Below are 17,507 nucleotides of genomic sequence, written 5' to 3'. Positions count from 1 at the left end.
TGTGCTCATGGAGGATGAGGCATGTCATCTTTGGGAAAGATAGCACATGCGTTGGGTGGAAAGAAGGTCGCAGAAAGTGCGGTCTGATGGGCAGAAGATTGCAGTAATTACCAAAGGTAAGTGGCTTAGATTGTTGTGGGTGGGGCATGTTTGTTGATGGGCTCAGAAGCAAAAGTGTCTCAGACCCCTGAAGGCTCTTTTGTTGTCATCTGCTGAACTGGGAGTCCTTACATAATGTGGGATGAATGATAGTATTTAGCCATGAGGTAGAATTTTATGTGTAAAGTCTTGAAATTTTATTTGTGTCATTCAAGATGGGAATCTAGGATTAAACTATTTGGGTTTTATAGCACTTAAGCCCTGCCTTTCTGAATAGAGTAGTAGTGCTTCATGGATATTATAACAGAGATTTAAACAGATTCACATGTGGACACTTGCTTTTACTGATGTTTTAATTACATTGCACTTGATAATGTCCTCATTTCCAGTGCAATATTGGGTATTGTGGCACCATGTGACATATTTACACTTGTTCATTTTCTGATGCTTTCTGTATGTGCTGTTGTGCATGTAGATATATTATATGCACTTATGTACCTTTGCTTTGGAAATTACTCTCGATAATAGAGTCTGCCAAGTGACTAACACCAAATAAGAAAATACATGCTGGTGACAGTGACAGCTTTATTGCCCATAAAAATGGGGGGAAAGTATTGTGTCAGTGTGGACCATGCAAAATAGGAATTCTTTTTTATATGTTGACTGGAATAGCAACTCATTTGAATATATAAGCCTGCAAAATAATTTACATTGAAGTTAACGTTCAATTACAGCATGTGGAAATGTAATTAATGATATCTTAAATGCACTGGTACAAATGGCAATTTACAATATGAAGAATTTATTTTTCACATTCACAATTCAGTTGTTAAAGGTTGTTATTTCAGAAACGACTATGAAGCTACCTGTTATACCAGTTTTGCCATAATGAATTCCAATGTTTATATCAAGAATTGAATTTTCACTTACTGCAATTGAATTATTATATGTTGCACTTGTCAATCATAAAATGGCATTTTCACATATTCTAAATGAAAGGTAATTTGGAAAAAAAAACAAAAAAACAAAAGTTATTCAGGAACTGTCAGGTAATTGTCCATAACCAGTGTACTGTAGGGTGAGGATAAAGTTACAACCTATTAAACACATAAACAAGGCACTCAGAGGTCCATAGATGTACCCATTGCATAGTAGCATGTTTTAAGTTAATTGTGGAAAGAATGCAATGCCATGCATCATGCAAAAAGCAATCAGAAGCCACAGCAGAACACAGTAGGACAGGTGTTACATTCCTTTGCATGTTCCCTTGCACTGTAATTTTGGCTTTTTTCCATTTTATGCCCACAATGAATGGAGAAGGATTCATTTCAGCACTGCTCTGCATGATTAGATAGAACTAATTAATCTAAGCCAGTGTGTGGAAAGAGCTAATCACCATCTTAACGAACATGAGGAAGACCACCACTATTCTCCTCTTCATACTTTTTTTCCTGCAACTGTATTTATTGGATGAAGAAACAGATAAACACAAACCCACCCCAACCACATAAATGGAATAACAGGGAACATGTCTGCATTGTAATCACAAGGCCTGCCTGTTGAATGAGTCAATTTGTAATTTAGCCCCAAGGGAGGAAAATGCATTGTTGTTAATTGTCTGATTGATTAATTGATAAACATAAATGACAAAGAGGATTAATGAGCAGAGTGAATGGCGGTGAAGGTGGTGATTGATTCTGGAATGTAATTATGATACAAATCACTGACATATGTGCGGAACAAAGCTGGGCTGCGACAGCAGTGAATGACAGTGCTGCTTGCCTGACATCTGCATGGATGAGAGTCTCTGCTTGCTGTATATACAGAATAACAACTACAAAACAGAAGAGCAGAGAATAAACAGAAGGATGCCAGTTTCCATGACTCAAGGAGGGGTGCCAGTGGGACATTGGTGTGGAGCAGCAAACAGAGTATTGAGGTCATGGATTCAAGTCCCAAGGTAGTAACTGCCATGTTAACCGTGATTTAAATAGAATTTAAGCTGCAGTTCTGCACAAGCTGCAATTCTGTGTGTTTGATCACATATCTCATGCTGTGAATTCCGATCCACACTGTCGTGTAAAGGTGTCGCCATGCTGTCATTGTCTTGCCATGCCATAGGGCTGTGACCTTGAGTTGTACTTTGGATGAGAACAAGGATGCCACACAACTGCCAAACAGCACTCATAAGCCATGCCACAAAGTGCAATGAGTGTGTCTTCGCCATCCCCCTGCAGAACCACAACCCTCTGTGCGTGGGGATGCTTGGGGGGCCTCAGTGAGTGGTTCAGTGATACACTGCAGAATGATGGACAAGGGCCACAGTGGCCCCTGCACCATGTCTCTTTAAGATGAGTGACCCCAAACTATAATGTTAAATCTTTGGGGGAGGCGAAGTGAGACAAACTCCACCAGGTGTTACAGTCAGGCTGACTATCTGAGAGGTGGGAGAGATGGAGGAGGAAGAACATGCTACTAAAACTGTGGACTGTATAGCTATGAAGACCAAAGCAAAAGGATAAAGAGAGAAGCAGTCCAACACAATACGATGCCATATGTTGCAAAAGTAACTGATGTAAATGGCCTACTACATCTGAAGCATATTCACCTCTATATTTCCTCTTTGATCTTCTTTAAATTGCAAATGCATTGACAAAGCTTATTTTTACCTTATTAACTTGCTCATCCAGGGTGACATATGCCTTACCTTCTTCTTGTTATCCACTTATACAGATGGATAGTAGTTCAGCTCCATTTGCTCATGGGCATAACATTGCATCGCCACATCCAAGAACTGAATCTGCAACCTTCTTGTCATAGACCCTACCTATTAACCATAAAACCGACCAGTGTAACAACTTCCTACACATTGAGGGCAACCAAAGATAATATATGGATGATGGCTGCATGACTAAAACATTGTAATAATGAATCATAATAATATATTCAGCACAATTCAATATACCAAATAGTAATTTAATGTCTGCTGATCTTAAAATGATTTTTTTCTTAAAAGGTCATTCCGACAGCTTCTTTTGGGAAAGGTCTGTAACAACGAAAATCAGAAAAGGGAAATGTCTACTTATTGGAGAGATGACTCTTTCTGTAAAGTAAATGATATATCTGGCACTCCAGTTACTTAAATTGAACTGCCTTGGAGGAAAGGCACTCTATTTTAAAATGCATAAGCTGCTGTATGTGTAATACGTGCTAAATGCCTCCAGGCAGACTTTAAGTACCTGTGCTCTGTTGCACTAATGCTGACTTCCCAGCTACAAGCATATCTCCCGTCTCCCTCAGTCAGTTGGATAATCTGTGTGCATTTTGTGTATTTGGATGGATTTTCTGTTTCATTAAACTTTGTGTCAGTCTGCTTGTTCATAGGCAACACCATGTTAACTGCAGCCACACATGAACCATCAGAAAATGGTAATGTTTTAATGCAGGATCCTTCGTAGATAGTAGATAGAGGGCGTAGGAACCGTTTAATTTGGAAACGGAATATCGTTCTCCCTGATCACGTTTGGTGAGCGCGCCACTTTTACTGACTGGATCATTATCAAAAAACACATAGGAACTGATCAATTTGAACCTAAGCCTTAAACATGCACCTGCTCCCTCGGAAAAGAAAAAAAAAAAAACAGACATTAGATCATTTCTTGGAGTAAAGAGTAAGTATGGTAGATGATAGTGATAGGCGTGTGTGGATTTATTTAGCGACCAGTTTTCACATTAGTCATCTTTTGAATAATTTGGTGATAATAATAATAATAATAATTTGGCGATAATAATAATTTGGCTAACAATAATTAGCTAGCTAGTTTCTGTACTGTTGACACTACTGTACGTTAAATAAAATTTGATTTCAGGATGCGTTGAATTCATGTTAAACGATGACCACAAGCACAGTAAACCCATTAAACAGGTTTTTATTTTTGAAAATAACTCAGGGCTCCCGCTCATTGACACAGCAGATTAACTGGGACGACACAGCTAGCTACAACAGTTGTTTAAAAAGCACTGGACTAAAAACATATTGAGTTCACGAGGTAACCGCCTTTGTAAATCAAGGACTTAGAAGTATTCTGGGCTACTTGCCGCATGCTATTTTCGGTATCAAATTCTTTGTAGCCTACTACTGAACAGTATTCTTTTTGAATATGTTGTAAATTTTCATATATAACGTTAGCTTGTTACTTACTTTGCTGATCAGTAATGAACAAGCTAACGTTAGCTAGCCAGCTGTTTTGTCACTGACATAAGCCTATTGCTGAGGTAGGTTAGGTACTTTAAGTTAGGTACTTTAGGTTAGGTACGTTAGGTTAGGTTAGTGAGGTATCAGCTAGCTAGCTAGTAATACCAGTGGGAGAATTATGTGACCAACATTGTGAAGAAAACTTCACCACAGCATTCAGTCGACATTTTAAGTTTTAGAAACTACAGACAAATAAATGTTTTAATTGTTAAACAAAAAATGTACACACAATATGTACTGTACTTCCATGCTTTCCTGTTGTTCAAGGCCACAGATTTTCATCATCGTTGCACCTGTTTTCCCTGGCTATACAGTGAGGGAAAACCTGTCTGCTGTGTGTAGTCCATAATTGATGTCTTCTGCTGTGATCAGATGGCATGCCATCATTACATCAAAGTGTGCAGCTCTCCTTGAAAGCACTTAAGCAGTGTTTACACATGCATACCTTCTTATTTCAAGCCATCCTGATACTGTTTTATTCTTCAGTCAAGATATATGCTCCTCTAAGGACTGGATTACGTATACAGACATAAAATTCATAACAAGTTGTGTCCCCCCCAATATCAAACTCTCTCCTACGCCCTTGGATACAGCCTTCATGAGCACTACAAAACAGCGTCATAAGTGGTACACAAGCATTCATAAATGCTTATGCCAGATAGCATAGACTAGATGTGCTAGGTCACAAGCTTAAAAGGCCATCAGCACTTGTGATGGTGTTTAGTTTGTGTTTAGTTCTATTAATGTCCTCACATTCGTGGACATGCCAATGTTATTACTAAAGATTTGTTTTCCTATGGAGAGAAATAGGTCAGTCGGTTATGATGCCCAAATAATTACCACACTTAATATTGTGTTTTAAACCAGAGCCTGTTGTAACCATCACCTCCCAAGTAATTACTAGCAAAATCCTGAGGTGAGGAACTAGCACCTACCAGATGAAAACTCACAGAATTGAACTTTTCTGGGTTTAGCTGAGCAGTCTCCTGGCTCCAGCACATCTGTAATTAGTCATACACTCGTCTCATGCTTGAGTGGACAGGGAGATGCTGCAGAGTACCGGGACTGGTGCTCTCAAGGAGAAGGGTGGGGGAGGCGGAGCACTGATTGAGATCTTTGGGAGGCACATTGCATCACATGAGAGCAATGCATGCTCTCATGTGAGGAACAGAACAGAAAGGAAGCAAAAAAAAATTGTGACAATTATCTTCACATACTTTTCACTGGAATGTCTGATGCTGTGAACTATGTTGACTAACCATGTGATTCACTTTTAATCAAATTTAAATTCATTTCTGAATAATAAGATGATATTTTTGTCATAACTGAACAACATGTTTTAAATATTCTAATGTTGATCATGAAATGAAACAGTCATGGTGTTATCTGAGTCGCATACAAAACAACAACAAAAACACCTGACCTCTTCAGCTGACAGGCACCGGCATTTAACCACCACTAAACAGGGCTCATTAGCCAATGGGTGTACTCTTTTATGCACACTCTCTCTGTCTCCCCTCTCTCTCTCTCTCTCACACACACACACACACACACACACACACACACACACAATGACAATTATTCACTATGAAATTAAGTTGGAGGAACAGAAATTTGGTATTGGTAACTTTGTAAGTAGACTTCAGCATTCTCAAATGAGACATGTTCACTCATTGGTACTCTAAGCTCAACTGAGCTTAGATATACTAGTAAAAACAAACAACCAAATCAACATTCACATGACCTTTGAATACTGTGCCCTTTTATTCTCCCTGAAGCACAGTTCATTATTTGCGAACAATATGACTTTACTTTGTGTATTGTTGTTAAAATTAAAATACATTTGTAATTATGTTCAATCAGAAAAAATCATTGAATACATATTTTTGATATATCATGTCTTTTGCCGCTATTTAAGCAGAAGCATAAATAAATTCAGAGGCAACTGTACATACAACTGAAAAATGTCATTGGTTCAATTTAACCACAATACACTTTGTCCTTAACTGCAAATACAATTATAATACCAAATAACATGAATCCCGGGCACACTGAATTGTGAAACTTTTTTTAACAGAACCACATTTGTCACTGCTTAAAAGTCTCAAGAACAAAGTGCATTTTTTTTTGAATGAATTGAGGCCAATCTTTCTGATGTCATTATTTTTACATGGGTCTGTCCTGATGACCTCAAAAGAGGAATAAAAGACTTCTTACATGCTTACCTTTTCCACCAACAGACTGACTATTGAACACAAAAATACTGTAATTACTGCTATATAACACTTTTTTCCTCAAAAACCTAAAATCACCAACTGTCCTATATACCAATAGTGTAATTAATACCTGCAACAGACTGTGGAATGTATGACCATATTCTAAAGATGACTCCATACATGGAGCCCCAGGGGCATATTTTCATGTGCCTTTTAAAATGTACTGCCATTGTGGTCTACACAGTATTGTAAAAACAAGTCATGGTAACTGTAACTTCTCCAGAAGTCAGAGACACACACAACCTGTTAGAGTGGCTATTAATGTCATTAATTCATTGCTGTGCTCTCACTGTAAAAAAGGCTCTGGAGTACCTGCAAGCTGCTTTTAATTTAGTGCAGGTTCAGCTTTGTCAACTGAAGCTTGTCTTAAATCCAGATAAAACTAAAATCATGTTTTTTTCTAACTCCAGAAGAGTGCTTGTAAATAGGAGCATTGTAACTTTTGAAGGTAAAGAAATTGAACCACTCACAAATATTTAGGAATTTTAATTGATGATAGCCTTTCTTTCAAGCCTCATATTCAACACCTGGTTCAAAAGCTTAAGTTAAAACTTATTTTAGGAACAAATCTTGTTTTTCTTTTGTTGCCAGGCAGAGATTGGTTGCTACAACTTTTATGCCCGTTTTTGATTATGGTGATTTGTCATATATGAATGCCTCAAGTTAATGTCTTCATAGTTTGGATACTGTTTATCATAGGGCCTTGAGGTTCATTACTAATTGTAGGGTCCTCATTCATCATCGTACATTATATTCCAAAGTCAATTGGCCTGCTCTGTCTATACGAAGACTTAAGTCACTGGCATGTTTTTATCTATAAGGCCATTTTAGGAAAACTTCCCTCTTATTTATGTAGTTACATGTCACAAAAATGTGAAGGCACGTATAGGTTATGGTCTCAAGCTTCTTTGCCTTTGGCTATTCCTAAAGTTTGTACTGAGTTTGGCAAGAAGGTCTTCATGTATTCTGCACCTTCTGCCTGGAATAGCCTGCAAAAAAGAGTTAAAACTTCAGGACTTGGTCACGCTCAGTGAATTTAAAGCTATTGTTAAGAGTCTATTGGGAATTGCATTGTTAGCTGAAAATTGATTGCTTTTGCACTTGTCACTTTCTACTTGTCCTTTCTCTTTTTGTGTATTTTTTATGCTCATGTTGTTTTGTTTTTTCTGAAACTTGATGTGCTGCTTTTCTTGGCCAGGTCTCTCTTGTGAAAGAGATTTTAATCTCAATGGGAAAAACCTGGTGAAATAAAGGTTAACCCTCCTGTTATGTTTGGGGTCAATTTGACCCCATTCAATGTGTAACGTCTCTAAATAAATGCTCAACATCATTTTTTTTGCTTCATATTTAATGACTTTTCCTAATTTAATAGGGACAACTAGGTAAACACAAAATTAACATGATGATATGTTTTTAATGCCCTGTATTCATGTTGTACGCATTGGTGTTGTTTGGGGTCAATTTGACCCCAGGCTGTTTTAGCTGTATAAAACATATAAGAAATATCAACATTTTACACACATTTGTTTTGGTTGTTTTGGGTGATACTGAGGACACTGCAACATGCAATTTTATAATATAATTTTATAATATAATATAAGACTTCCCTCTGTTTTAGGGCCATAACCTAACATAATATTACCTGTAGTAGTGCGAGAACCACTGACAGTTCAGATGACATGGGGGATGGGAAAACATAATTTCCAAGAGAACTTTGATATTTCCCATGCTGTGAGGGAGGGGAACTATGGTTCCCACACCTGTGTCTGCACATGACAGTAGGGGAGGAGCAAACATATAAAAGCTTGCACAGCATCCTTCAAAACCATTCCTCTTGGTGCTCTGTGTGCTCTTTCTTTGTGCTCTCTCTCTCTATTGAAAATTAACTCTAAGCAAAAGTTTTCTGCCAATGAGGTTTTGTCACAGCTGTTTGCCAGTGAGAGTGTCATAGAGGAGACTGTATATGAGACAGAGGATAACGTTGAGGAGGACCCTGATTATGAGGCATCCTCCTCTGATGAGAATGAGACTCTAAGTGTTGACCCTCCTGTTTCTCAACCACCAGAAGGCATGTTACCTTCAGAAAATGGAAAGTTATTATGGTCCCTCTCCCCACTTGAATGTCAGGGTAGACTTAGTGCTGCTAATGTTATTTAAAGCCTATTTACGTAGTCAACAAAGAAACAAAGTACCTGACACATAAATTTGGGTAGCAATTTTAATTTCCACCATTTTCTGGAGGTTTAAATTGCTGGGGTCAAATTGACCCCGAACATAACGGATGTTAGTAAATTTGAACATAACAGGAGGGTTAAAAGTATAGTGTGTTGTACCTACCAGTGTGCATTAATCAAAGGGAAATTGGATTAGACAAAAACAAAAACAATGGAATGTAGCAAAAACAGATTTCCTTGGAAGCTGAAGAAATTGTTCCAATATGCCAAACTGAATGTAAATTTCCATTAAATTTATTCATTTGAAAGATGCTTTGATATAAAACAATTTAGAAAAGGTGGATTCAGTATTGTGTATATAAACTGGCATGCTACATTATTCGTCTACAGGTGTAAATATGTACATATTTCTGTATGTATGTGTCTGTGCATACCCAGAAGTTATACATGACAATATGAATGTATTTGAAATCACCACAAGTGGAATTCAGTGGTTTCAGAACATAATGAAAGATTAGCTACAAACATCCTTGTTGGGATTCCAAAGAATGCTCCTTTAAGCCGGCATGGTTTATGTGGTAAACCTGTCATTTCAGACATGAATGATTAAGATAAAAACGGTAGACATGGAAAAGAAACATGTAAATTGATTCCTGCCAACACAGAGAATCTCTTCCACTGCCAGCTGGTTTCAGGCTGAAAATCTGCGCTTCTGTCTTTTTGTGAGCCCCCTCTGCCCTTAGTACAGTGGATATTAAAAGTCCACACACCTTTATGAAATTGTAGATTTTTGAAATGTAAAGACAACAACAACAACAACAACAACATAAATGTCAGATTCTTTACATCTTTAATGTGACCTCCCAACAAACAAGAATCCAGAGAAAGAAAGAGAATTATTAGGGAGTAAAAAAAAAAAAAAAAAAAAAGTAAAAACTACAACACCCAGATTGCAGCAAACCTTGAAGTGAATAAGTCTCTAACTTTGCACATCTAGACTTTAGAATTTTATCCCACTCTTCTTTTCAAAAAAGTTCAAGTTCCTTCAAATTGCGAGGGGATCACCTGTGTACGGCTCTCTTTAGGTCATTCCACAGGTTTTCAATGGGATTGAGGTCTGGGCTCTGACTGGGCCATTCCAAGACTTTGATTTTCCTTTTCTGAAGCCATGCCTTGGTTGACTTGGATGTGTGCTTTGGGTCATTGTCATATTGGATTGTGAAATTCCTCTTATCTTCAGCTTTCTGACAGAGGCCAGCAGGTTTTGTGCCAAAATATCTTGATATTTGGAGCTACTCATTAATCCCTTCTATCTTCACAAGAGCCCCTGACCCAGCTGAAGAGAAGCAGCCCCAAAGCATGATGCTGCTACCACCACCATGATTCAAAGTCGGTATGGTGTTCCTTGGATGATGAGCTTTATTGGCTTTGCACCAAACATATCTTTTGCAATTTAGGCCAAAAAGTTCAACCTTCGTCTCGTCAGACCGTAGCACATTTTCCCACATGGTTTGGGGTGACTGAATGAATCTTTTGGCATCATTTAGATGGGCTTGGGATGTTCCTTTTTGTAAGAAAGGGTTTCCATCCTGCCACCCTACCCCATAGCCCAGACAGGTGCAGGATACGAGAGATGGTGGTCACATGCAAGGAGTGACCGGTACCTGCCAGAAATTCCTGTAGCTCCTTCAGTGTTGCTGTTGGCCTCTTGGAAGCCTCCCTGATAAGTTTTCTCCTTGTCCTCTCATCAGCTTTGGAGGGTCATCCTGATCTTTACAATGTCTCTGCGGTGCCACATTTTCTCCACTTATTGATGATGGTTTTGACAGTGCTTCATGGTACATCCAGTGCATTCGATATTCTTTTATATCCCTCTCCTGATTGGTACTTTTCAACAATTAGCTCTCTGGCAACTCTTTGCAGACCATGGCTCTCCCAGTAGGATGCAACCCCAAACATTCAAGCAAATCCTACAGCAACAGCTGACTTTAATCTGGGTATAATCAGAATCACTTTCATTGATGGCAAGTTTGTGCTGTTTACCTACAGGCATGATTTTGAATGTGATTGGTTAACTCTGAACACAGCTAGAGCCCCCATTATGAAAGGGTGTGCAGACTTATGCAATCAGGGTGTTGTAGTTTTTTTATTTAAAATGTTCCTTATAATTAACTATTTGTTTTTTTCTCCGGATTTTTGTTTGTTGGAGGATCACATTACAGATGGAAAAAGTCATTTACATTGTGGTTATCTCTGTCTTTACATTTCAAAACACTGCAATTTCATAAGGGTGTGTGGACTTTTTATATCCACTGTAGGTAGAATCCTCAGTAATAGAGGGCAGGTGCCCGTTGTTCGTAATTTCTCATACCTCATGCTGCGATTGCATGAGTCGCCAAGACTATGCTGTGATAAAGTCCTATCAAACAGCACAAAATATAACGGCACAAAATGTCTGCCAGACTAAAGGCGAAAAAGAGCTCCTTTTCATGGCTTGGTGCATGTATCATCTGATAACGATGCAGCTAATTGTGGTTTGTGTTTGATTATGTTTTGCACACTGCAGATTTTCGCTGTGAGTGTTCCAGTGCATTCCAAACTAAGTAAAACTGTGCCAGAGGCATCAGGTGTGTTCTCCACAGGATGCTGTTCTGAACAATGTGAAGGAAGAAAGTACCATGTAGCTTATTTGTCGCTGGCTCCTGTCTAGAGACGTCATTGAAAATGGAAAATGGTACCACAGAGCAATGCAAACTGATGCACTCCTGGACAGAGAAAACACACATACCAGCACACTTACACAGGCATGTACATATGCATGCATCCTCAGTCAAACAAACTGGAGCTTCTGTACTCACGAGTGGGCAAGTGCAAGAACCCTGTGGGTGGATACACATGCTTACAGATACATACACATCAATGCAGCCAAGAAAGTGCATGCATCTAGGCACCAGTATGCAGGAGTGCATGCTAACATGGATCTATATGCAACATAATACATAGGGCAGCTGTGAAACTAACACAAATGACAGCTTAAAACAATTCATTGAAATTTACCTGTGGGATGGTTCATCAAATTGTACCACAACAGTGATGCTGAACATCAAAAACGCTTCTGCACAGAACGTTGCCAGTCAATTTTGTTCAGTGATGAAAATCATGTGAATGATTGGAATTTGAATCACCTGTTATTTGGGGTCAGGAAAAATCCACCATTGTTATCTCTTGCGTTAATGCCACTGGGTGCAGCAGCTCCTGGGATATTATGCCAGAGAAGAGTTATGCAGAAACTGACCACAAGGTGTGCTATGTCTTAACTAGTTGCACCATTTATGTTTCTAATGTAATTACTATATGCATGCCCTGAATATTCTTGTAACATCCTAACAAAAACCTGTCATTTGATGTACTACAGAGAAGAGTGCGGTGCCAGTTGCACTGGAATACAAGCAAAGTGAAGTAAGTGATAAGCTGAGATGCAAAAAAAAAAAAAAAATCATAGCCCCTTCCTCTTTCAGTAATGCAACACAGAAGCATTCAGCAGAGACAAGTGCATTTCAGTAGAATGTCTCCCAAAAGAAACTCAAAAAAGCTTGTTCTAAAAACAACAGCAAACAGCAGCAAAGGGTTATCAGTCATCTCTCTGACATCAGTTCCTACCCATAATCCTCTGTTGTGTGTCCTGCCCACCCGTCTCCCTCAGTCTACCTCCAGGCAACTCCTGATGCCACAGAGCTCCTGCCCCCCCCCTTGATTCAAATGAGGTGAGCTCACATCTGAATGCTTCCTTGAGAGAACACTAGCGATGTTCTCACAAAAGGCAAGCTCCTGCTCCACCCGGATAAGAGACCACCTGTCTTCACCGTCAGTGCTAAGCCCATGTCAACATTGTCTCGCTTTCTTTCCTGTCATACTCACAAGGTCTATTCCAGTAACATTTTCACAGCTTTGACAGCCTCCACCCCCTCAGCTTGGTATTTAATGAAGGCAGGCATTATACTCTTTTCATTGGCTTTTTAATCCAAAATGAAAGAGGGGAAGTGATATTATATATATTTTTTGTTTATGTTTTTTTTTTGCTTCTCAGTGCTTTTGTTTGGTGGCGTTTTTTTTTTTTTTTTGTTTTTGTTTTTGTTTTTGCTGATCCCTTTTTTATGTGCGAGCAGTAGGCTAACAGGCGAGCACATGGGAAATAGCACTCACATAATGTTCTAGACAACATTTTAGGAGGTGATTACTACACACACAGTCATTACATGCGCACACACACACACACGCACATAGGGGCAGGGGCGGTACACTGAACATACAAGAGGGGGGAACATGAATTTCACGGTCACATCTCCAAGATGGACCCTGAGGCCAGGTGTGCATACATATTAAGGAGTCCAAGCAACCTATAAAATGGAAAATTTTAGCAATGGATCCCATATACAGTGTCCTCTATATTTATCATATTTATATATATATATATTATTTTCTGCAGTACTCTTACTTGTGACAATATAACATTGCCTTCCTATTAAAACTGAGGTATGCCATTATAAATAAATAAATAGATAAATGATGAAGCTGAAAGAATTATCCAATTAGCACATTTTAACATGTTAGTACCATCAGGGAAGGATTACATATGGAGGTTACTGTATTTAGTGCTTCTTGAGGGATAATGTATTTAAAGCACTTGAGGACCTTAAAGTGCTTTACATTGTGTATTTGTGTGTGTGTGTGTGTGCATGTGTGTGTGTGTGTGTATGTGTATGTGTGTGTGTGCATGCAGGAGGTACGAAATAATGGCAACACCAATCTATTAAATTAAATCCAATAATTTTATAATTCCCAAATGCCTAACTCTAAAGCTTCCCAGTGTAGTGTCCATTAGTGACAACTTTAAGGCCACCTGTGCACAGGCAACCTGTACACAGGCAACCCTGCAAGGAAGAAAATGCAATGAATCTTGTCACCACAGGCTGTTAGGCAAGTGGTCTAGGAAGGACATCCAGAAGCTTTCTTATACAAATTGACATCTTCAGGACACAATGTGCCAAGAAGTACCACTTGACATTGTCTACTTGACATGCTATCCTGGCATTCATGGCAAGTTGAAAGATGGAAGCTTCTTCTGAAGGCAAACCACAAAAAGAGGTGAACTGAATTTGCCAAACTACATCTGAATGGCAAATTGAACCACGTCTTATGATCAGATGAAATATGTATTGAGCTTTTGGACATGCGTATCAGTATTATTTTTGGCATGAAAAGGTAAAGCTTACATTGAGAAAAAAAGCAATGTCCAATGTGTCCAATGAGTCCAATGAATATTGTTTTGGGGTTGTTTCGAACGTAGAGGTCCTTAATCCTTTGTCAGGTGAGTGGCTCAAATGAACATGTTCCGCACAAATTGGCACAGATGTTCTGAAGTCTGCTAAAACATTTTACTTACTGTCTCCTTTGACAAAAAGTGAGTACTGTAGTTTCTAGATGGGATTGCTTGTCTAGAGACCATGCTGGAAGGGAGGAATTAGCAGCTGATCTGCAGTCAATGTATAAGTCAGCATGATGTAGAAACTTACATACTGTACAATCATTCTTTCAGAAAATAGTCACAGATATTCTAGTTATTATGACCAGATATTTGGCTGCTATTATGGAGTTCCATTGTAAACCATAAACCTTCAGGAATGTTTATAATGACCCAGAAAATCAGATCACACATAACACCAATGATGGCAGAGACTTTTCACTAACAAGGCTAAATATCTAGTCCTAATAAATAGAATATCATGCTACAGTGGTGTTTTTCAGTGACAAATCATGCGCACACCCATCCCATTGGTAGTACACTTACTCCTTGCTTTAGATATAAAAAGCCTTCTTCAGCACCTTCATTACTTCCAGTCCTTGGTAGCATGCTGCCAACAAACCTAGAGAAGACAAAGGGATCACTGTGCTGTTGAATTGATCAGGAAACAAAGGTCATGGCTTTGTTAGGCCCTGAATCACATTGATTAAATGACACATTTGCCACAACTTCAATGACTAATGAACTGTTATATTAATATTGGACATTGCTACTGACAGCAGTGTTAAACTCCATGTTATTTTCCACTCTCTTTCATTGCTTGGTGTAGGAACAATAGACTCAGATGGATTATTTTGGATTAAAATCAGATTTAAATGATTAATTGATTTTAAATCCGATAAACCTCATCGTGAAAAGTCAAATGCATTTAAAATGTTAACCTTTTTGTCCTCTTGTTAAGGATTGGATCAAACAAAAATTAAAAAATCTGCTTAACCCTTTTAGGGCCTTGGGGCCTTATGGGTATGTGTCACCCATTTTCTTTCCTATTTTTTTTCTTACTGTTCCTTGTACACAAACATCAGTACACAAGTCTTTCTCCGTCTCAGAATGCACCAAAGAAAACATGAGCAATTAACTTTGACCTGTTACAAGCACAAAAATACATATCACCAAGAAAACAAGCAGTTTTACACATTAATAGATGTGTCAGTTCAGAAAAAAAAGAATAAATATACTGAAAGCAGTAACGCAAATTTTATTTTGAATGAGAGAGACAGCCATTATCGGCAAAAGTGAAAGGGTAATGTTTAAAAATACATTATCACATTTATTGGTAATTACCTTAGGTTACGTCCTTCTGCCACTTGGGAGCCCATTGTACCTGTTCATCCAGCTCTGGGAATTTGCCCTAATGTATGCACACTGTATCAAGGTATATAAGGCATGTCTGTTATCAGTTCATTTATTATATGCAAATTACCAGACCTTTATGTGTCTGACTTGGAGATCACTCTTAAAATGGATGCTAGACTGATATTCAAAAGGTACAGCCACTACCAATTAATGTGCCCATTCATATTTGCTGCACATCTGTAACCCATTCATAGAATATAACCAGCACTCTCGATTAATAGGTCTGCAGAGCAACAATTCTCACTTACCTGACAAATAAAGGTGAAATGTCAGTTGGCTTTTTCAAAATAAACTATATTTATATTTTTTTTTTTTGCATTTCTGAACAGTCACAAAGCCACAATTCTTGTAGTCATTCCCATAAACTAAAAATCAAAATCATGTATGGATTAATTTTACAGAGATTTCAATTTCAGAAATGACATTTCACCAACCAGACCAGCTCTCCAGCATTAATGTTAAATCCTTAAACTCATGTAATCAATACCTTTAATCCTTTAACCACTTGATGATATTGAAATTCATTCCTCCAGGTTCCAGCCAAAATGTGAAAAGTAGGTTGCTCGAAGTAAGTTGCAGCCTATAAAGGTAGAATAAACAGGCACACAGAAGGGGAAACTTCAAATTGAGCTGTTGATTCTTGGGCCTTACCTTTGAGCAATATAACGCAAAACTATGTGAGAATTGGATGGAACACATTTTTTACTAAAAATTTAAGACAAAGCCCTATACTTGATAGATTTCAGGACCCCCAAAATTTAACACAAAATGATGACAGGCTATTAAAGGTAAAGGATGTATCTTCCAGAGTATACTTGCATTCTTGGATAACACAGTCACTATCCTTTTGCTTGACATTATTTTTATCATTGGATTACACTCCCACCAAGATGGGACAGAACATAGTATGCACTGCTATGTGATGTTAATGTGATAATTATAACCACATGAGACTATTAACCACTCGTAAGAATATTACTTAATATTGTAATATACTGGTAATTCTCATAATCGGATGATTGAAACTGTGATTGAGGCATTGACAGAGAAAAGGAAAGTAATTACTTTACATTATTCTGGTGTGACTTCCGCTTCTGAGTCACATTAACAGAATCCTTTGTTGCCCACATCGTGTGCACACGCATCCATACTGTAGCACACTACAAAATATGAGCAAATCTGAAACCTGCATGGCATTTCTTTCATTCTCGAGGACATAAAATACCCAGCAGACGATGATACAGAAAAAAACAACAATATTTTATTTATAACCTTATTTTTGTGTATGAACTACAAACTCTGATTTCTATATAATCGCTTTTCATTTTTTTAAAGGTCATGAAAGTATGTTTACATGAAAATCAATGTCTTCTTCTTTCACAGCATGTTTCTTTTTTTTCCATTTTTAGAACAGGTTGGCACATGTAAAATCAAAATTTAAAAAGTTTTTTGTTTTTCTTTTTTTGTTTTTTTTTTCTCTTTTATTTTCAAAATGTACTTTTATATAAATCTACCACTAGAACAGCATTCCCTCTCAAAAAAGAAAAGAATGAAAAAAGAAAAAGAAACAAGAGATCCCACTGCCCACCCAAAACCCGGGCCATAAACAAAATGAGACATAACAGACTGAAAATTTTATCACGAGAATTCACCATTAAAAAATCATTTTGCCAACAAAAGGGAAAAGATGGTCTTACACTGTCCTGTTTTCTGGTTGTCATAGAGCTGACTCGCGTACGGGCCAGCCTCGTCCTTAACAATGCACAGTTAATGGAACACAGTGTGGATTAATGGGGAAACAATGGTTTACCATGGTTCTAAACTCCATGGGTGATGTCTCCATAGTTTGAAGGGCCAAGCATAGATCACATGGGGCAGAAGATGAGTTCTCATTGGTCAGTGGGGATGTTTTTATGCTGAACAAGCAATGAACCTGAGCTAGATAGTCTGAACAATGCTGGTGTATCATGTTAACTGTGTAGCTT

The 17,507-nt window shown here is 38.1% G+C and overlaps 1 protein-coding gene across 6 annotated transcripts in view; it reads right to left on the bottom strand.

Annotated features, from left to right (window-relative positions):
• Positions 1 to 16,009: 16,009 nt before the first annotated feature.
• Positions 16,010 to 17,507, bottom strand: part of lrrc4ca (leucine rich repeat containing 4C, genome duplicate a) — a 253,048-nt gene continuing 251,550 nt past the window's right edge. For all 6 annotated transcript variants that reach the window (XM_036534949.1, XM_036534950.1, XM_036534953.1 and 3 more), the window contains one exon: positions 16,010 to 16,102. The gene's annotated coding sequence lies outside the window, so the exon portion shown is untranslated. The remainder of the gene's footprint in view (positions 16,103 to 17,507) is intronic.

This window comes from Megalops cyprinoides, chromosome 8, assembly GCF_013368585.1.
Source record: "Megalops cyprinoides isolate fMegCyp1 chromosome 8, fMegCyp1.pri, whole genome shotgun sequence".
NCBI lineage: Eukaryota > Metazoa > Chordata > Actinopteri > Elopiformes > Megalopidae > Megalops > Megalops cyprinoides.
This window is presented reverse-complemented; position numbering and strand designations above follow the sequence as displayed.